This window comes from Carya illinoinensis, chromosome 10, assembly GCF_018687715.1.
Source record: "Carya illinoinensis cultivar Pawnee chromosome 10, C.illinoinensisPawnee_v1, whole genome shotgun sequence".
Taxonomy (NCBI): domain Eukaryota; kingdom Viridiplantae; phylum Streptophyta; class Magnoliopsida; order Fagales; family Juglandaceae; genus Carya; species Carya illinoinensis.
The window spans coordinates 8,571,523-8,594,094 of record NC_056761.1 but is presented as its reverse complement, the minus strand read 5'-3'; the positions used below and the strand labels follow the sequence as shown (position 1 = coordinate 8,594,094).

Genomic DNA, 22,572 nt, shown 5'->3' with positions numbered 1-22,572 from the left:
CAACTCGATCGCCTCCTCAGGACTGCAGTTCGTTCTGGAATGGGTAAAAAGAGTTGTGTATGTTATGGAATCGGGAACAATGCCACGAACGACGATCATCTTCATTACATCTTTTGCATCTTCATTACTGTCTTCTCTAAATCCCCACCTTTCTTCTTTCTGAAAGCATCAAAAGGCCTCATCAGCCTTTGCACCGAGGTAACAGCCATTTATCAAGGTATTATAGGGTATGGCATCAAGTAGGCCCGCCCTTTGTAAAACCTCCACTTAATATTTTAGCAACATCCATTGACACCGCTTTGCATAAACCATTTATAAGTGTTTGTGTATAAACAGGTTGGGGTTTCTTCCACCTGTCCTTTTGTCATAAACTTGAACTGTATGCTCTACATTCCCTTCCAAGCAGAACCCATCAATTAAACTGTATGTAAACAAGGTCATGGATTAAACCATGAACAAACATACAGCCCAGTAGTTGCTTGGCTCCTGCTAGATTTTTGTTTCTACACATGTAATTGATATGAATAATGTGAGAAAGCATTGAAGTTCTTTTCCGTAATCTGGTTAGTTTATGAGCATCAATGATCAGTCATCCATTTCTGCAAAGCCCCTTTGTGAGGATGGAGTAGGACAATTGACAAGGGATACATGAATATCAAACACGTCAGACAATAGCAAAGACGCTCCCTCCATACCTCCAACGGTATTAAGAATCAAGCCCATTTCAATCATTTCATTACACAACTTAAAAGCCTCCAAGTTTCATTCTCTCTCCTGCATACCCCCACCCAACTCCACCAAATCAAGCTCGCTGTTCTTGGGCCAGTCAAAACAAGATTCACCAGAAAAGGCTAAGCTGGCCCCTCTACTTCCACTCTGTCCCCTTTCGCTTGTGATTGGGTTCCCAACATCCGAGGAAGAACTTCTTTTTTTTTTTTTTGGGTAAATAAACAAATTATATTGATCCAATAATGGCAAAGCCAGAAATACAACTCTAATGCCCTAACTAGGTAGGCACATCAGCGGCAAGAAAATCATGAAAGGTCATGCCATTAAAATCCACAGCAATAGCCCAACTACAAAGAGTTCTAAAAAATAAAACTTTAATCTCCTCCAACGATCTTTCCCAGTTTTCGAAAGTCTGCTCATTGCGCTCTTGCCACAAGCACCACATAATGCATAGAGGCATCATCTTCCAAATAGCTTTAATTAGTTGTCTGCCTCTTATGTTTGACCAACTAGCCAAAACAGCCTCTATAGTTTTTGGCATAACCCAGGCCATATCCAGTTGAGCAAATACCTCATTCCAGAGAGATCTTGCTATATCACAATGCAAGAGAAGATGATCTACCAACTCTCCCCCACCTCTGCATATGCAACACCAGTCTGCAATAATAATCCTCCTTTTCCTCAAGTTGTCAGTGGTAAGTATCCTACCCATGGAGACAGTCCATACAAAGAAAGAAACATCTGAAGAAGAACTACCAACCGCCATTAGTATATACACATCAGTAATCAAACAAAACTATCTTTACCATGACCACTGGAGCTTCCAAAATCCAGTGCTACATCCAAACTTCTGTTCTTTCTGCATGCACGCTTCCTAGGTTTTTTCAATATGGGAACAAGAGTACCAAGGCTAAGCTGGCGTGCCATATCTATAGCATGTTTCTGCAAAGTAACATCATTTGTGCTTCGTTTCTTCTTGCAAGATCTGATAGGACGGCACGAAGACAAACTTTTGGTTGCAGGACCTTCACCAATGGTATTTTCTTTGTGACCAGTGTTTGTGTTCAAAAGACAATCTGGTGCACATGAATCTAAACTTAACCATGAAGAATTACTTGTATCATCCTTTCCTTGATTACACAAACCCAACTCTAGCAAACATACCCTTGGTTCACATATTTTATCACTGCTAGAAGCAACTATCTCCTTGGTTCACATATTTTATCACTGCTAGAAGCAACTATCTCTTGATTTTCCAAAGGGCTATTCTGGCCGTCCTATTTAGAAAAGACAACAGAAAAGTTGAAAATAAACTTTAAAAGGAATACAAAATCTTATCCAGAATAATAATTAGCTTCCCTGCCAAAAGAAAAGGTACGTCTATATTGGGTGAATAAAAAGAAATAATGGGACACTTAAACCTAAGAGAACAGACTAATGTCAAGATGATATAAACCTAAAAACAAGGAAAAGTACCAGTCACATCTGTGCTATAACTCCCAAAAGACCAGTCAATTTGAACTTCTCAAGAATTACATATAAAGCCTAGTTTCACCTAATAAGTAGCTAGCGTGAGTCTTAGCACTCATAACTACCTTTATAACTTATCACTTTTGTGTGAGTTATTCATTTTACCAATGTTGAAATGGGGCGTAATATTAATGACTCAAGGAAAGCTCAAGCCACATCTGAGTATATACTCCAAAAGTCAATGTTACAATTAGAAACCTTTGGAATCATATAAATTGCTTGAACTTCTCCCTCCCAAACAAAATGAGATACCATTCATCCCCCTCTCATGCTAAATCCAAGTGATCTCCTATGTTCTTGTCAAGATATTCTGTTGTAGGTGGCACAACTCCTACTCACACTTCTGGTATATGGAAATGCCTCTGGCTATGTATAGCAACATAATTTGATTTAGGTCAGAGTAAAAAATTTAGAAGTCCTAAAAAATGAAAGTGATTATTGCAATCTCAAAACATAAGGCATGAGTGTGATATGATTAATCAAAACAATGCACGGGCAAAAAAGTGCTGATTAGCATTTTCAAAAAAACTGCCTCCAAAGTTGGGAGAAATGGTAAAACAGTGCCTGGGAGAGGAGACTGGGAGTAATCTCAGGTTTCAATCTTTGCCTAAAAGAAAATGGAACTATGACAGTTGAATATTGAGGTAATGCAAACTATCCAGACAGGATACAATCATGCTATATATCAATAAATACAACTAAAATTAAAAAATCATGGTATGTGGGCAACTCATTATGTCAATTCTAAAAGAATAAACGAACTTAGATATGCAGAACGGCGAAAAGAATACGCAACAGATTTAACAATAGATTCTTGCATACAACCATTTCATGAGAAAAAATTTAGTAGATTTCTTCTTTTGTGGGCAGGTGGGGGGCGTGCGTGGGGGGAGGGAATAAGTACGATGCATTCAAACTATCAAAGGTCAGAGTTCATGTTGGAACACCACAACTATAAATAAAACGAAATTCAAGCTGCAACAAATATAATTAGAAGCACGAAATAAAATCAAATAAAAAAGGGCATGCTTCTCATTACTCAAGAGAAAGAGTAGAATCACCTTATCTTGCATCTCAAAAATTTGTTCACAGCCTGATCCATCCTCTCCTTCAGAATCAGCCATCTCCTCACACTCGAACTCTACATGTTCTTCAGTTTCTTCTTCAGAGTCACTCAACTCTTCCTGTTCCATCACAATCTCTGGATTTGACTGGTCACCAATATCATCTATGTTGTATCTGCTGATGCTATTACTTGGTATGGCCAATCCATGGCCACCTGAAACAAGGTTGGTACTAACTGTGGAACAATTATCACCTTGCTCATAATGTGGGCAGTCGGCATTTTGGGTTCTAGTTGTGGCTGCTGAAATTACTGACATTGTTGGATTATGTGCTGTCACATCACTGCTTTCCACACCTTTCTCCTTTCTGGATGTCATATGACCTTGCTCCTTTCTCGATGTATAACTTAGGTGGATCTCCAAGTCCAGCAGTTCACTAGCTTTCTCGGTTGGGCTTTGAGGATTAGGACCAGAGGCCAGTCCACAACTTACTAGTGAGTCAGTCTGGACAGCATCAGGAGTATTTTGAAGTGGAGCAGATTTTCCTTCCAAACCAACAGATAGGTGTGCAGTTGAGCAGGCAGACGCACCATCGGTATATATCTCATCAGTTCTTTCTAGCAGTGGATGGAAGTCCATGCCAGAAGATACTGAAGTAAAATCCTTTGACTTCAATGATTTATTGAAACACTCAACATTGCTTTCTAGGTGAGGATTATGAAAGAGATTTAGGTTCAACTGAGCTCGAGTTTCTGACAAGAAACTGAAAGAAGTAGAAGTACTGGAGCTGGAGTTCAAAGGACAATGGTGCAGATATCCATCGTCAGGGGCCTGGAACAGTAAAGGGTGCAACCGAAGATCGGAATCAGAGCATCTTTCCTCCAGAACACATTTATCCTTAACAACTTCAGATTCTTCAGGAAGTGAATGCGAAACATTTTCTTGCAGTGGGCTACTTTTGTTCTGTACTGATGTTACCGAATTGGTAGTTCCCAACTTCACAGCATGAATATTTTGAGAAACCAAGTCTTCTATTCCAGAATTACCAATACCAGCTCCAGCGGCAGAAACCTTAGTAGATGCTCCAAACTGATGGCCTTTGAAATCTGTCTGAGAGACTATACGAACAGACCGTGGAAGATTCACAGGTGGCAAGTCTGGTGCTAATTTCACTAGGTGGAAATTAGTAGCACTACTATTTCTACGAGCCTGATAAGGCCGAAAACAGAATGGGGATTTACTGATATTTGATGTCATACCAGAAGTTGGATGATTTTGTTCCATGGTATTAGATGCACAATTTGTAGCATGAGATGAACTAAAGGGATGCTGAGTATACTGTGACAATTGTGGAAGCTTTTGCATTATAGCAGTCTGGGATTGTGCTTCTCTAGATCCAGTATAAGTTGGCTGTATCCTGATCGGAGTACTTCCTTGAGCCAGAGTATCCCTAGGCAGGCTTTTTTCTTTTATATTTGAGCAAGGACGAGCAGAATTCATGAGACTAAAGGTACTGGGCCTCCAATCTGCTAAAAACGCCTGGTGCACATGAGCTTCACCAGCTTTATCTATGCTATCATCTCTGCTGTTATTCTCGCCACCAGCTTTTTCAGCTTGAATGTCCTGCACCAAACGCAACCACGGTATAAATTTACACCATCATCTATGAGAGAAAAAAACCCTCAATCGCCCATTGATGAGATGAAGCACAGCTTTATTGAAAGGCTTGTAAGCTAAGCCCCAGCCTGAGGCCAAACTCTTTTCACCTTGATGAACTGGGAGAAGGCTATATAACATAGAGATGCAAATACATAATCATATACCAATATAAACACATCTAGATGTTATCAATAGAAGGAAAAAAAAATCAATGTAATTCAATAAAAGGTTAAGAGCAAGCATTGTACTACAAAGTAATTCCATAAATCTGAATTTTGAATTCCATAATTTTAGACCCTCCACCCCATTCTATTCAAAATTACTATCAAACTTGAAAGCATAATAAGTGAAAAACCAAGATTCTACTACGTGTATCAAGGCAGAGGCCAGCTAGTTTACAGCTCAAACCACAAATTTCGGGCTATTATGATATATGGATATGCATACATTCTTTACTCGTGATCGGCAATTCAGACAAGTATTGTCCAACCCATCAGAAACTCATTAGAATATTATATAATGATAGAAAGTTAAGAAGGATCCAATGTCCATGCAGGTTTTCTGGCTTCAGAGGATAACAAACCTCCTTTTCAGATATGGTTTGCCAACTTGGCAGATCAGCAGTTTTGCGTTTTCTTCTTCTTGATTCATATAATCGTCGCTTCTCCATTTTAGCTGCATCCTGTTTATATGACCTCTGAGTTCCAAGGGCAATGCGCCACTGCCGAGGTAATAAGGATGGATCTCTATGTGGGACAACAAACTTCCCCACAGACATCCAGTCCATTTTATAAAGCTTAAGTCCCTGAGTGATTTGCATCATATAGTAAATAATACACAATCAATCAAATGAAAATCTTGTTAAGAAAAATACAAATAATCAACAAAGCTCTTGATCGAATTTACCTCCTGAATAGATGCTATTTCTTCCACAGTCAAAGGAGAGGTTTTCATTCTCCGAACTGCCTGTGCGAAGTAGAAATAACTACATAATATATATATATCAATGAAAAATAAGAACATGATCCAAAGACTTCTCCGGTAGATCAATCTGCCTCACCACTGTTCAAATAGTGCATTTGTTAAACAGAACTAAAGACCATCTCTTGTAATGAAATATGACAAAAAATTGTACCGTACAATTTTTTAACATCCTATTAGCATAAATTTCTTTCAACCAGTCAACGTGACAAAACATTCAACTGAAGAGTCAAGAGTTCATATCTAATCAATTTAATTAGAGACACAGAAATCACAACCAAGAATGCAAGATTTTGGAGTAAATTGCAATCATCACTTGAGGTTATGTTCATTCATTCTTTCAGGAAAAAATCTGCCTAGGATGACAATGAATAAGAATGAGAAGCTATAGATAAAGATAATTTATCTTCATTGTGCTCAAGATTGTCAATATACCTTTATGGGATTTTCTGGTGCTTTAGATGAGCAGCGATTTTTCTGCCTAACGAAAATCTGCAACAAAAGTAGCACAAGTAAATTCAAATAGTCCATTATTGCCCAATCATAAAACTTAGTTTGTACCATATTAATCCATTATCAATTGAAAAACCCTCAAAAACAGCACTATGAAACACTTTCTTTTCTCATACAGAGAGAGAGAGAGAGAGAGAGAGAGTAAATCAAATACACTAACACCCATAGGTAAGAAAAATCACATCTATTGACAATGGTTAACCAAACAGCTAGGGATTAAAACTGGAAAAGAAAGGTGGTACGATCACTTTGATCAAGAGCACCTTCTCTAAACTCACCTAAATATTTCCCCAATAAAAAAAATTTGCCTACATATTTCCTATATTTGTTCCCATCCCAATAGCATGGCCAATGAAATAGAAAAACTACAGAGGGACTTTTTATGAAGCAGGCTTGGTGAAGAGTTAAAATTTCACCAAGTAAAGTGGGCAAGATGTGCTCTCCAATTTTTTAAGGTGGTTTGGGAGTTCGAAACTTGCTATTGTTCACTTGTGCCCCTCTTGGGAAATAGCATGGTGGTACAAAAATGAGATTGGAGGTCTTATGGAATTATGAATTTGGGAGTACTTGGGGTGGACGGTGTTCTAATAAAATGCATAAGCCATATTGGGTGGGCTTATGGAAGAATATCAAAAGAGGATGGGGGGTCCTTTTTAGTCATACTAGACTCGAGGTGGGTAATGGCTCCAGGACAGTAGGACTACATTCTAGCATGAATTGTGGTGTAGTGACAGAACCGTTAAGGAAGTTTTCCCATAAATGTCTAATATTGCACGTGTGCAGAAAGCTTCATTGGCTGATCTATTAAACTTCTCTAGTGACTCCCCCTAGTGGATTGTATTTTTTTTTAGCGGCCCAAAACTGGGGGTTCAATGCCTCACGAATTTCTACAACCTCTTTTACACTACCAGATTACGTCTTGGAGGAGCGAATAAGATGCTTTAGGCCTCTACCAAGAAATAGAATTCACTATCTGATCTTTCTATAAGGTCCTTATACCTCAGAATTGTAACCCATTCCCTTGAAAAAAATAATTGATGAACGAAGGCACCTATGAGAGTAGCCTTCTTTCCTAGACAGCATTCTAAGAGCAAATCCTCACCACGGACAACCTAAGAAAATGCCACATCATTGTGATCGATCGGTGTTTTATATGCAAAAATAATGACCATTCTGAGGTTGTTAGTACAATTGTTATGAATGTAGACAAAATAGCGAGTCATGCATTGCATGCACCGGCTACTCCAAATTCTATGCTCACTTAATGCACCAAAAGGAAGAAGAAAATCTCAGCACCGAATGCACCGAATTCAAAAGGTGCGGCTGCACCTTCTCAACTGCTCCAGCTGACTGTCACCGACGACTCCCCATCCTTATTATAAATAGAAGTGTTGCGATGAGGTGAGTGTGCAGTGCAGACAAGTGTAGAGAGAAAATAAGTGAGTGTGTGCTGCGTGTAGAGTGGTGCAGAGAAGTGAGAATAGAGTGGGTGAGCAGAGAGTTTACACAGAGAGTTTTTTGTAAAAACTGTTTCATAGTGAAGTTACAGCAGCTGTGGACGTAGGCAATTGCCAAACCACGTTAAATTTCGTCTCTCCTTATATTTAGAATCATCTCTGTCTCTGACCAATTCCCAACAACTGGTATCAGAGCATGTTGGAGGACCGAGTGTGATTTTCGAAAAACTCATTCTTGAAACTTGATTGAAATCAAGTTTTGAAGGTACCACTAGATTCCTCAGATCGAAACGAAAATTATGGTGGAAATTTCGTCTTGAACGGAGCAAGGAGTAATACTCACGCGCCAACAAGTAACGCCTGACGCACCTCCCATGCGCACACACGCCAATCTGAGGTTGAAGACGGATCAGCCTGATCCTGCAACCCAATCCGGATCCATACTCGATTCAGACCACTCCGACCTGCACTCCAGACCACTGAGCCGAGTCGTGACTGAGCCGAGCCGACGTCATCCTGCCACTTGTCGCACTCTGGTTGGCCGAAACTATTTTGGCCTGTTTAAACTCAATTTTGATCCAATTTTGACAATTCCGGACTCATTTCCAGCTAATTCGAGTGTTTCGGACGCAACGATGATCTTTGTTTGTTCAAATTTGAACTCATTTGTGAAGTTATGGTTGAAGAAGAAGCTAAAGGTGCTGGTATCAAGAAATTTGACAGTACAAACTTTGCTACTGGAGAATGCAGATAAAGGATTATCTCTATGGGAAGAAACTACATCTTCCACTCCTAGGAAGAAAGCCAGATGACATGAGCGATGAAGATTGGAGTTTCCTTGATAGACAAGTATTGGGAGTCATTCGACTAACACTGTCAAGATCAGTTGCACACAATGTGGGAAAGGAAAAGACCACAGCAGATTTGATGAAGGCTCTATGAGACATGTACGAGCAGCCATCAGCCAATAACAAAGTGCATTTGATGTACGAGCTATTCTACTTAAGAATGGCAGAAGGAACTCCAGTTATTTAGCATCTGAATGAGTTCAACACCATCATCAATCAATTAGCTTCAGTGGGAATTGAATTTGATGATGAAGTACGTGCACTGATTGCTCTAGCTCAATTGCCAAAAAGCTGGGAGGCCATGAGATCAGCTGTTAGCAATTCTTATGGCAAAACAAAGATGAAGTATCAAGATATCCGGGACCATATTCTTAGTAAGGAAGTTCGCAGAAGAGATACAGGTGAAGCATCAACTTCCAGTTCTGCCTTAAACCTCGATACGAGAGGTAGATGAGGTAGTAAAAGTTCAAATCGGGGCAAGTCAAAGTCCCGAAAAGAAAGAAGTAAATTTAGGTCCGGAAAACAAGTACAGTGCTGGAATTGTAGCAAGATTGGCCACTTTAGAAATAATTGCAAGGAAGCAAAGAAGAAGAATGAGAATGACTCTACTAATGCCACAACAGAAGACCTCCAAGATGCTTTACTCCTTTTAGTCGACAACCAAATTGAATCTTGAGTGTTAGATTCAGGAGCCTCATTCCACACTACAGCACACCGAGAAATCATGTAGAATTATGTCACTGGTGATTTCAAGAAAGTGTACTTAGCAGATGGTGAAGCATTGGAAATCGAAGGCATGGGAGATGTACGAATTAATCTGCCCAATGGAAGTGCATGGTTGCTACAGAAGGTGCGACATGTTCCCAAGCTCATAAGGAACCTGATTTTTGAAGGACAACTTGATGCTAATGGGCATTCGGTACTATTTACCGGTGGCACGTGGAAGATAACAAAAGGAGTTATGGTAGTAGCTCGAGGCACAAAAACAGGTACTCTATACATGACTTCAAGCATTAGAGATACTGTTGCAATTGCTGACGCAAATACCAACCTATGGCATTAAAGGCTGGTCACATGAGTGAGAAAGGAATGAAAGTACTATTATCCAATGGGAAATTACCAAAGTTGGAATCAACTGATTTCGACATGTGTGAAGGTTGCATTTTTGGAAAGCAAAAAAAAGTTTGTCTTGAAAAATGGCAAAACTCCAAAGTCTACAAAGTTGGAGTTGGTGCACACAGATTTGTGGGGGGTCATCCCCAGTCGCTTCTCTTGGAGGATCGCGGTACTATGTTTCCTTTATTGATGGCTCAAGCAGGAAAGTACAGGTTTATTTTTTGAAAAATAAATCTGACACATTTAACACTTTCAAGAAGTGGAGAGCCATGGTTGAAAATGAAACAGGCTTGAAGTTAAAATGTCTGAGGTCAGGCAATGGCGGAGAGTACATCGACGGAGGGTTTAAAGAATTTTGTGCTGCAAATGGGATTAGATTTCAAAAGACTATTCCCGAGACACCGCAGCAGAATGGCGTAGCTGAACGCATGAACAGAACTCTCAACGAACGTGCCAGAAGCATGAGGCTGAATTCAGGATTGTCTGAATGTTTTTGGGCTGGTGCAGTTAACACTGCAGCCTATTTGATTAACCGGGGATCTTCAGTACCCTTAAAGTTCAATCTACCAAAAGACGTCTGGAGCGGAAAGAAGGTAAATCTTTCCTATTTGAAAGTTTTTGGCTGTGTATCATATGTTCACATAGATTCTACTAATCGTAACAAGTTAGAAGCAAAATCTAGAAAATGTTTTTTCATCGGTTATGGTGATGAAGAATTTGGCTATCGATTTTTGGATGATAAAAATCGCAAAATCATCAGAAGTAGAAATGTGATATTCAATGAGCAGATTCTGTACAAAACTAGGTCACAAGCTGAACCTGAGGAGCAGCCAAAGAAACCTAAAGTTGTTGACTTTGATGTTACTCGAGTCAACACTGATCAAAACGAGGATCAAGAAAATGATGATACACAGATCGAGTAAAGTACACCACTCACTGTTATTCGAAGATCTTCAAGGACGATCAGGCCACCACAGCGGTTCTCACCATCTCTACACTACATCCTGCTAACAGATAGTGGTGAACTGGAAAGTTATGATGAAGCTCTTCAAATTGAAGATTCGATCAAATGGGAGAAAGCCATGCAAGATGAGATGGAGTCATTGATGTCAAATCAGACATGGGAGCTAACTAAATTTCTAAAAGGCAAGAAGGCTTTGCACAACAAATAGGTGTACAGAATTAAGGAAGAGCACAATGGTAGCAAGCGCTACAAAGCCAGAATGGTCGTAAAGGGGTTTCAACAAAAGGAATGTGTCGACTACACAAACATTTTCTCCCCAGTTATAAAATTGACCACGATCAAGCTAGTGTTGGCAATTGTTGCTACAGATAATCTACATCTTGAGCAGTTAGATGTGAAGACTGCATTCTTTCATGGTGATTTGGAGGAAGACATCTATATGCACCAGCCACAAGGATTCTCAGTGAAGGGAAAATAAAATATAGTTTGCAAACTGAAAAAGAGCTTGTATGGCCTAAAACAAGCTTCACGACAATGGTATCGAAAGTTTGACAACTTCATGTGCAGTAATGGATTTACAAGACTACAGGCTGACCATTGTTGCTATATGAAGAATTTTGATAACTCTTATATTATCCTACTGTTGAATGTGGATGATATGCTCCTTGCAGGGTCAAACATCGAGGAGATCAATAAACTGAAGAAGCAGTTGTCAAAGTAGTTTGAGATAAAGGATTTGGGTGCTGCAAAACAAATCCTTGGTATGAAAATTATTAGAAACAAGGCTAATGATACTCTTAAGCTCTCGCAGGGGGAGTATGTGAAGAAGGTGCTCATAAGGTTTAACATGGACAAGGCGAAATCAGTGAGCACACCCTTAGCTAGTCACTTTCGACTAACTAAGGATCAGTCGCCAAAGACGACGGAAGAACAAGAATGCATGAACAAAATACCCTATGCATATGCTATTGGTAGTCTTATGTACGCCATGGTCTGTACAAGACCAGATATTGCACAAGCAGTGGGAGCTGTGAGCAGGTACATGAGTAATCCAGAAAAGCAGCATTGGGAAGCAGTCAAGTGGATTTTGAGATATCTACAAGGCTCTTCAGATACGTCACTATGCTTTACAAAAGCAGGTTTAAAGCTACAGGGATATGTAGATGTTGATTTAGCAGGTGACGTTGACAGCAGAAAAAGTACTATTGGATTTGTGTATACGCTAGATGGTACAGCTGTATCGTGGGCTTCTAAGTTACAGAAAATTGTTGCTCTCTCAACTACAGAAGCGGAATACATTGTTATAACTGAAGTAGGGAAGGAAATGGTTTGGTTGCAGTCATTCTTGGAAGAATTGGGAAAGAAGAATGAAAAAAGTATTCTGCACAGTGATAGTCAGAGTGATATTTTTCTTGCAAAGAATCCAGCCTTTCATTCCAGAACAAAACACATACAGTTGCGATACCATTTTATCCGATCTCTTCTCGATAGTGAACAGCTGATACTTGAGAAGATTTGAGGAACAGAGAACCCAGCAGACATGCTCACAAAAGTAGTTACTGCTGACAAACTGAAGCTGTGTAGCTTCAGTTGGCCTCCGTACTTAAAGGCATGACTTGAAGTTACTGTGATGGTTGCTATGAAGATGTGTAGACTCATTTGTCTCCAAGTGGGAGATTGTTACGAATGGAGACAAAATAGTGAGTTTTGTATTGCAATGAGTAGCCGGTGCAATGACAAGTTTGCAATGCATGACTCACTATTTTGTCTCCATTCGTAACAATCTCCCACTTGGAGACAAATGAGTCTACACATCTTAATAGCAACCATCACAGCAACTTCAAGTCATGCCTTTAAGTACGGAGGCCAACTGAAGCTACACACAGCTTCAGTTTGTCAGCAGTAACTACTTTTGTGAGCATGTCTGCTGGGTTCTCTGTTCCTCAAATCTTCTCAAGTATCAGTTGTCCACTATCGAGAAGAGATCAGATAAAATGGTATCGCAACTGTATGTGTTCTGTTCTGGAATGAAAGGCTGGATTCTTTGCAAGAAAAATAGCACTTTGACTATCACTATGCATAATACTTTTTTCATTCTTCTTTCCCAATTCTTTCAAAAATGACTGCAACCAAACCATTTCCTTCCCTACTTCAGTTATAGCAACGTATTCCCCTTCTGTAGTTGAGAGAGCAACAATCTTCTGTAACTTAGAAGCCCACGATACAGCTGTACCACCCAGCGTATACACAAATCCAGTAGTACTTTTTCTGCTCTCAACGTCACCTGCTAAATCAGCATCTACATATCCTTGTAGCTTTAAACCTGCTTTTGTAAAGCATAGTGACGTATCTAAAGAGCCTTGTAGATATCTCAAAATCCACTTGACTGCTTCCCAATGCTGCTTTCCTGGATTACTCATGTACCTGCTCACAGCTCCCACTGCTTGTGAAATATCTGGTCTTGTACAGACCATGGCGTACATAAGACTACCAATAGCATATGCATAGGGTATTTTGTTCATGCATTCTTGCTCTTCCGTCGTCTTTGGCGACTGATCCTCAGTTAGTCGAAAGTGACTAGCTAAGGGTGTGCTCACTGGTTTCGCCTTGTCCATGTTAATAATTTTCATATCAAGGATTTGTTTTGCAGCACCCAAATCCTTTATCTCAAACTGATTTGACAACTGCTTCTTCAGTTTATTGATCTCCTCGATGCTTGATCCTGCAAAGAGCATATCATTCACATACAACAGTAGGATAATATACGAGTTATCAAAATTCTTCATATAGCAACAATGGTCAGCCTGTAGTCTTGTAAATCCATTACTGCATATGAAGTTGTCAAACTTTCGGTACCATTGTCGTGGAGCTTGTTTTAGGCCATACAAGCTCTTTTTCAGTTTGCAAACTATATTCTATTTTCCCTTCACTGAGAATCCTTGTGGCTGGTGCATATAGATGTCTTCCTCCAAATCACCATGAAGGAATGCAGTCTTCACATCTAACTGCTCAAGATGTAGATTATCTGCAGCAACAATTGTCAACACTAGCCTAATCGTGGTCAATTTTACAACTGGGGAGAAAATGTCTGTATAGTCGACGCCTTCCTTTTGTTGAAACCCCTTCACGACCATTCTGGCTTTATAGCGCTTGCTACCATTGTGCTCTTCCTTAATTTTGTACACCCATTTGTTGTGCAAAGCCTTCCTGCCTTTTAGAAATTTAGTTAGCTCCCATGTCTGATTTGATATCAGTAACTCCATCTCATCTTGCATGGTTTTCTCCCACTTGATCGAATCTTCAATTTGTAGAGTTTCATCGTAACTTTCCGGTTCACCACTATTTGTTAGCAGGATGTAGTGTAGAGATGGTGAGAACCGCTGTGGTGGCCTGATCGTCCTTGAAGATCTTCGAATAACAGTGAGTGGTGTACTTTGCTCGATCTGTATATCATCATTCTCTTGATCCTCGTTTTGATCAGTGTTGACTCGAGTAACATCAAAGTCAACAATCTCAATCTCAGGTTTGTTTGGCTGCTCCTCAGGTTCAACTTGTGACCTAGCTTTGTACAGAATATGCTCATTGAATATCACATTTCTACTTCTGATGATTTTGCGATTTTTATCATCCCAAAATCGATAGCCAAATTCTTCATCACCATAACCGATGAAAAATCATTTTCTAGATTTGGCTTCTAACTTGTTACGATCAGTAGAATCTATGTGAACATTTGATACACAGCCAAAAACTTTCAAATAGGAAAGATTTACCTTCTTTCCGCTCCAGACTTCCTCTGGTAGATCGAACTTTAAGGGAACTGAAGGTCCCCGGTTAATCAAATAGGCTGCAGTGTTAACTGCATCAGCCCAAAAACATTCAGACAATCCTGAATTCAGCCTCATGCTTCTGGCACGTTCATTTAGAGTTCTGTTCATGCGTTCAGCTACGCCATTCTACTGCGGTGTCCCGGGAATAGTCTTTTGAAATCTAATCCCATTTGCAGCACAAAATTCTTTGAACCCTCCGTTGATGTACTCTCCGCCATTGTCTGACCTCAGACATTTCAACTTTAAGCCTGTTTCATTTTCAACCATGGCTCCACTTCTTGAAAGTGTCAAATGTGTCAGATTTATTTTTCAAAAAATAAACTCATACTTTCCTGCTTGAGTCATCAATAAAGGAAACATAGTACCGCGATCCTCCAAGAGAAGCGATTGGGGATGGCCCCCCATAAATCTGTGTGCACCAACTCCAACTTTATAGACTTTAGAGTTCTGCCATTTTTCAAGAAACTAACTTTTTTCTGCTTCCCAAAAATGCAACCTTCACACATGTCGAAATCAGTTGATTCCAACTTTGGTAACTTCCCCTTGGATAATAGTACTTTCATTCCTTTCTCACTCATGTGACCAAGCCTTTGATGCCATAGGTTGGTATTTGCGTCAGCAGTTGCAACAGTATCTCTAATGCTTGAAGTCATGTATAGAGTATCTGTTTTTATGCCTCGAGCTACTACCATAGCTCCTTTTGTTATCTTTCAGGTGCCACCGGTAAATAGTACCGAATGCCCATCAGCATCAAGTTATCCTACGGAAATTAGGTTCCTCATGAGCTTGGGAACATGTCGCACCTTCTATAGCAACCATGCACTTCCATTGGGCAGATTGATTCGTATATCTCCCATGCCTTCCATTTCCAACGCTTCACCATCTGCTAAGTACACCTTCCTGAAATCACCAGTGACATAATTCTGCATGATTTCTCGATGTGTTGTAGTGTGGAATGAGGCTCCTGAATCTAACACCCAAGATTCAATTTGGTTGTCGACTGAAATGAGTAAGGCATCTTGGAGGTCTTCTGTTGTGGCATTAGCAGAGTCATGCTCATTCTTTTTCTTTGCTTCCTTGCAATTATTTTTGAAGTGGCCAATCTTGCCACAATTCCAGCACTGTACTTGTTTTCCGGACCGAGATTTACTTTTGCCTCTTAGGGACTTTGGTCTGCCCCAATTTGAACTTTTACTAGCTCCTCTACCTCTCGTCTCGAGATTTAAGGCAGAACTGAAAGTTGATGCTTCACCTGTATCTCTTCTGCGAACTTCCTCGTTAAGAATATGGTCCCGGATATCTTGATACTTCATCTTTGTTTTGCCATAAGAATTGCAAACAGCTGTTCTCATGGCCTCTCAGCTTTTTGGCAATTAAGCCAGAGCAATCAGTGCACGTACTTCATCATCAAATTCAATCTCCACTAAAGCTAATTGATTGATGATGGTGTTGAACTCATTCAAATGCTGAATAACTGGAGTTCCTTCTGCCATTCTCAAGTAGAATAGCTTGTACATCAAATGTACTTTGTTATTGGCTGATGGTTGCTCGTACATGTCTGATAGAGCCTTCATCAAATCTGTTGTGGTCTTTTCCTTTCCCACATTGTGTGCAACTGATCTTAACGGTGTTAGTCGAATGACTCCCAACACTTGTCTATCAAGGAAACTCCAATCTTCATTGCTCATGTCATCTGGCTTTCTTCCTAGGAGTGAAAGATGTGGTTTCTTCCCATAGAGATAATCCTCTATCTGCATTCTCCAGTAAGCAAAGTCTGTACCGTCAAATTTCTCGATACCAGCACCTTTAACTTCTTCTCCAGCCATAACTTTACAAATGAGTTCAAATTTGAACAAACAAAGATCACTGTTGCGTCCGAAACACTCGAATTAGCTGGAAACGAGTCCGGAATTGTCAAAATTGGATCAAAATTGAGTTTAAACAGGCCAAAACAGTTTCGGCCAACCAGAGTGCGACAAGTGGCAGGATGACGTTGGCTCGGCTCAATCACGGCTCGGCTCAGTGATCTGGCGTGCGGGTCGGAGTGGTCTGGATCGAGTATGGATCCAGATCGGGTTGCAGGATCGGGCTGATCCGTCTTCAACCTCAGATTGGCGCATGCGGCGCGTGTGCGCGTGGGAGGCGTGTTAGGCGTTACTCGTTGGCGCGTGTGGCGCGTGAGTATTACTCCTTGCTCCGTTCGAGACGAAATTTCCACCATAATTTTTGTTTCGATCTGAGGAATCTAGTGGTACCTTCAAAACTTGATTTCGATCAAGTTTCAAGAATGAGTTTTTCGAAAATCACACTCGGTCCTCCAACATGCTCTGATACCAATTGTTGGGAACTGGTCGGAGACAGAGATGATTCTAAATAAAAGGAGAGACGAAATTTAACATGGTTCGGCAATTGCCTACGTCCACAGCTGCTGTAACTTCACTATGAAACAGTGTTTACAAAAAACTCTCTGTAAACTCTCTCTGCTCACCCACTCTATTCTCACTTCTCTACACCACTCTACATGCAACACACACTCACTTATTTTCTCTCTACACTTGTCTGCACTGCACACTCACCTCATCACAACACTTCTATTTATAATAAGGATGGGGAGTCGTCAGTGACAGTCAGCTGGAGCAGTTGAGAAGGTGCAGCCGCACCTTTTGAATTCGGTGCATTCGGTGCTAAGATTTTCTTCTTCCTTTCGGTGCATTAAATGAGCATAGAATTTGGAGTAGCCGGTGCATGCAATGCATGACTCACTATTTTGTCTCCATTCGTAACATTTACAGAGAGAGTTTTTTGTAAAAACTATTTCATAGTAAAGTTACAGCAGCTGTGGACGTAGGCAATTGTCGAACCAAGTTAAATTCCATCTCTCCTTTTATTTAAAATCATCTCTGTCTCCGACCAGTTCCCAACAACAATGTGGAATGAAATTTTCACTCGAGTTGGGTTGGCTCGAGTATTTTCTTCACCAATTGGAAAAATTATATGATAGCTACAAATTACAGCAGTGTGGAAAGTAATCTCTATTTGTCTAGTGTAGTCTATTGGGGAAAAATGAGTGATAGACATTTTGAGGTTCGTGAGCAGACATTGAAGGAGCTTAAAACTTTCTTCTTTAATGCTTTGCTCCTTTGGTAGTTTCTATAGATTGTAATGGGCTGAGTTTCCATGATCTTCTTATCTCTTTTCCTATTTTTAATTCAAGCATTTGTCTTGCACACTACCTATTTACTGGGGCAATGCCTTCATTAAACTTTATCAAAAAAAAATTCTGAACAATTTCACACCTACAGTAATTCTGATCCAAAAGAATAAAAGATGAAGAATTTTTTTTTAATAAATGAATAAAAGGTGAAGACTTTAATTGCACACCCTTAGACAAAAAAAATTAGAATAAAAGATTAATTTGTTTTAATAAATGAATAAACAGTGAAGACTCTATTTGCACACCCATAGACAAAACAAATGGTTCCCTCCTTGCTTAGCAGCAATGGTAGGAGGAATACATACACAAATGTCTAACCAAGCTTAGAGTTTGTCTGGATAATGATTACCAGAAAATATTTGCATTTAAGATACATTATCTAGACATAAATTACCTGATGCTTCAATTTGCATGGAAGAAAACGTTGTTGAATTGCCTTCCAATCCGTGTTATATTCCATCAACCCCAGTGCCAACAGCCTGCATTGAATCCCAACATAAAACAAGAGAAACTTCACAAACATCTCTTACAATTCTGTTAAACTTCTAGATTGTCACCAGCCTAACCAGGCCTGTTGAAGTAATTAAATGAAACAAAAAAGCAACACAAAAGGCTAATGCCTAACACCATCATCAAGAATAAATAAGATTTCTTGGGATTTGGGAACTACAACGCAAAAAACTATTGGTCATTTATTCCCATATTTTTCTACTTGAAATAACATAAAAAGATCTACAGCTTTTTGATATGATGGAAGGTATCCCTATTAATAATAGAGTGCTGATACATACACAAACAGGATGCACAGGATGTACGTGGTGGAAGGCAAAAATTACTGTTGATTACTGGACACGAACATTTTTTTTGCCTTTAGTCCGTGTATATCTCGTGCACTCCATCCATGTACAAAGCATTTCTGTTTAATAATTATTTTCAACTGCAATCACACCTGCAGTCTCACTTTGCATAAAAGATTGCTTTCGGATGCGAATCAATTAAACTACAGTCTCCCAATAATCTCACCTTGAAAAGCTTTTATCTCTCACTGCATCAATCAAGGTACCTATCTTAAATGGTGAAAATGCATTTAAGATTATGCAGAGATTTTAAATCTTAGGAGAGATTCCTGTTTGTAATCAATGCTAAGATTTTCTTTAGTACGTCATATTCTAAGAAATGACTCTTAAAATCCCATCAATTCTATGACTTTCAGAAAATACTCCTATCTGGTTAATACCTATACTGAAAGTCAAATAAGTTAGCCTTAGTTTCTACAGTCAAATTTCATTTGGCTTCTTAAACCATTACAAAAGTAGAACCATGAAAAGGTGACATGAAGGCATTCTAAAACTGATAAAAATGAATAATCAAGAAAAAAGAAAATCTGAGTAAATAATCAAGAAAATTAAAGCCACCAATTTGGGAAAAGCAATAGAAGGCAGCAACCAAGAAGAGAAGAAAGTAAGCAACTCACCCATCCTCTGAATCAGTGAAAAGCACCCTATTTACGAGTGCCGCAGGGGGTGGCTTATGTGGAAATAATGAAGGATTGAAGAAAGGGAAAAATCTTTGAGCTAACTTTGCAATTTCCTTTGGAACTAAAGCAACTGATTGCCTCTTGGTACTTTCAACAAGTGCAGCCGCCAGTGTTTTTTTAGGTGGCACTGGGTTGGGTGAAGACGGCACCGTTTTAACAGCTGAGACAGCAGGCCCGCTTAAAACTTCACAATTAGCTTCAGGATATGATGGGAAACAAGGAAGGGTAAACATTGGTTCTCTTACAAAGGGAGCTTCACTACCAGATTTCACCTGACGCTGTCGATGGTCCTGAACAGCTGTGAAACAATTTCAACCAAATGGCAAAGTATACAGAGGTTAAACTTCTGAGCAAGCATATGATTGACAAAGAATGAAAAGCACTTGAAACATTCTAAATTACATACCAGTATTAACGTCATCCATATATCTTCCAACTAAATTAAGTGAAGCTACATCCATGATGGATAGTACTGGACCACTTACAAAAGGCACCCAGAAAGAGCCATCAATGTTTTGGAAAGAACTCGCACACCCATTAGAAACATAGTCACACCTTCCATTAGGAGGTGACATGTTTATAAAAGCCTCCATCTGGTTAGAGCACGCGCTTTGTGCATTAAAAGTAGTACATGATTCTAAGGAGCAACGTGCTGGGGAAAATTTGTGAGATTCATCTAGCACTGACGAACAAACATATGGAGGGTAAAAGAAAATGCTAGCATATGGAACACTTTTCCATGCTAGTACTTCCTTACATTTTTTAAGCATCTCAAAAATCAGTCCGCGAACCTGGGAGGCAACGTGTTGCCTAGAAGAGTCAAGAACACACAGAGAAAATACTTGAACAAGAAGTTGCAGGTGCTCGTGTATCAAGCAATGTAACTGGCCTATTTGATGCGGAGTAAATCCTTTTATAAAACCATCTTCAGCCGTAAAATAATCAGGCATCAAAGTTTTCCCATCATTGGTAGAGAAGGGTACAATCGGTCCATTAGGCAAAACTGGTAAGAGAGGACGCAATGGCCTATTTGCCTGTCCTGAAAGCTTCTTTTATATTGGGCATTTGGCGCCTATTCTGCCTAGTCTCTGGCCGTCGTCCAGCTCCCATGTTCTCCTTTTGGGTTTTATTCCCATTACATTCATCTATATCACTCTCCAGCAACTCTTCAAGCTCTATCTCAAAATCAGCATCATTATCTTCATCTTCATCATCAAAATTTTCGTTCTCTTGATTTGGCTGATCATCACCATCTCCACCATGTAGAACAGAAGCAAGAAACTTCCGGTACCCTTCTTCATCGTCAACATTTTGAAGGTCCTCATCATCATCAGTTTCTTGAAGAAAAGTCTCAAGTTCATCGAGTGTAAAACTTGCAAGAGAATAACGGGCCCTAGTACGCTTGCAGATAGCATCCTCATTCTCTATGTGTAATATTGGCTCCTGGAAATGCATTGTATTACTTAATTCCCCTCCCATAACCTCATTAGAATCATCTCCAGTGCCATTGTCTTTTGTTTGAACAGTACCAATTTTTGGTTGAGAGATTGAGGCAGGTTTTCTGTTCTTGGGATTTCTGGAAACAGAATTTAGCAATTCTTTATCGCACACTCCTTCAGGAGAAACTGTAGCTTGCATAACAGTTTCCACCTCGCCATGCTCAGAATCTCCAACAACAGAGCGTTGCACCTCACTAGTTGGCTTTGATAGATTAATTCCAACACCATTATCAAAGAACATTCCCCCACTGTCCACTACATCAACATCCAAACCATCAATTTCAGAACTCAAGCTTGAGGAAGCTTCAGGTGAAAGGGTTTCCTTTGAAAAGGGATTAAAATCTACATCTTCATCTTCCTCTTCCTCCTCCTCCTCCTCAACTTTTAAAGAACTTTGATGACTTTGGGTATCAGCGCAAACATTTTGACAATCAACATGCCCAACCTCGGTTGATTGTGCATTTGAAAGTGTCGACATTTCAATTAAAATGAAATATCGTTCTCAAGATAGTTATAGACATCTAAAAGCTGCGGCAGTCCCAACTCTCCAGAAAGTGATAATCAAAAGAGTGCATACCATCCTGAACGATTCCAAAAGCATAATTAATACAGATTTCAAGCCCAACAAAAAATCGACACCACATAGTCGCGTTCATTCATTTCCGCGTGGGCATCCAAGATCAATAGCTCATCAAATCCAAGTTGAATATTAAACTACTTAATCATCACGTTTTTTCAATAGGAGGTAAATCCTAAAAACAATGCTACTTTACATCGTTTGCAACAAAGCGAACCCCATAGCATTCAGAATCCCATTTTCAACCGTTTATCAAATATAAGTTATTTCTATGTGAAAACAAGACGCATAATGAATCGAATTCGGCAAATTCTAGCAATGGAACCAATAACATGAGCTTGTTGATCATGAAAGAAAATATCAAGTGGGAAAAAATTCCAAGAAACGTAAAAAAGTTAAATTCAAAAACCACTTTGACTGCATTGCCTTCAAACCTCAGGAACCCTAAAGCTCAAAGCATAAAGGACTACTGGCTGACACAAAAAACGTGAAATTTTTAGGAGAAAGATTTTGTGGATGACGTCGAAATCAAGAAAAAGAAAAAAACCAAAAAAGATTGTTGAGGGGCAATTACGTGCCAGCAGAATGGTAGTGTAAAGGAATTGGGCGACTGGAGACTCTGAACCTGTATGCCAGTTCACTGTGAAGGCTGCTACGTCGTTTCTTTCAAATTTTTTGTTGAATGTATTGTCAGCATATTTGCCGTCGCGCCATTCATTTTAGGACTCTTTCATTTATTTATTTTTTTAAGAAATAGAAAATAAAATACGACCAATTAAAAATATGATTATAAAATAATTGTACAAATTTTGGACACTACTACGTCTACCGCTTTCAATAACTACGTGAGTTTTTTTATAATTATATTTTTCACATTTTTAAATATTTTAAAAAAAAGTTCATAATATTATTAAAAAATATTTCTTTAATTACGAAGTAAAAGGAAAAAAAATGTGAACAATACCTTTACCTTGATTTCCTTGCTTTTTACATAATAGCAAAAGCAATGTATTTTTAGAAAATAATTTTTAGACGTTGCAAGTATGATGTAATCTAT

At 39.4% G+C, this 22,572-nt stretch overlaps 1 pseudogene; it reads right to left on the bottom strand.

Annotated features, from left to right (window-relative positions):
- Positions 1-13: 13 nt before the first annotated feature.
- On the bottom strand, positions 14-22,065 carry LOC122278344 (annotated as a pseudogene).
- Positions 22,066-22,572: the final 507 nt, after the last annotated feature.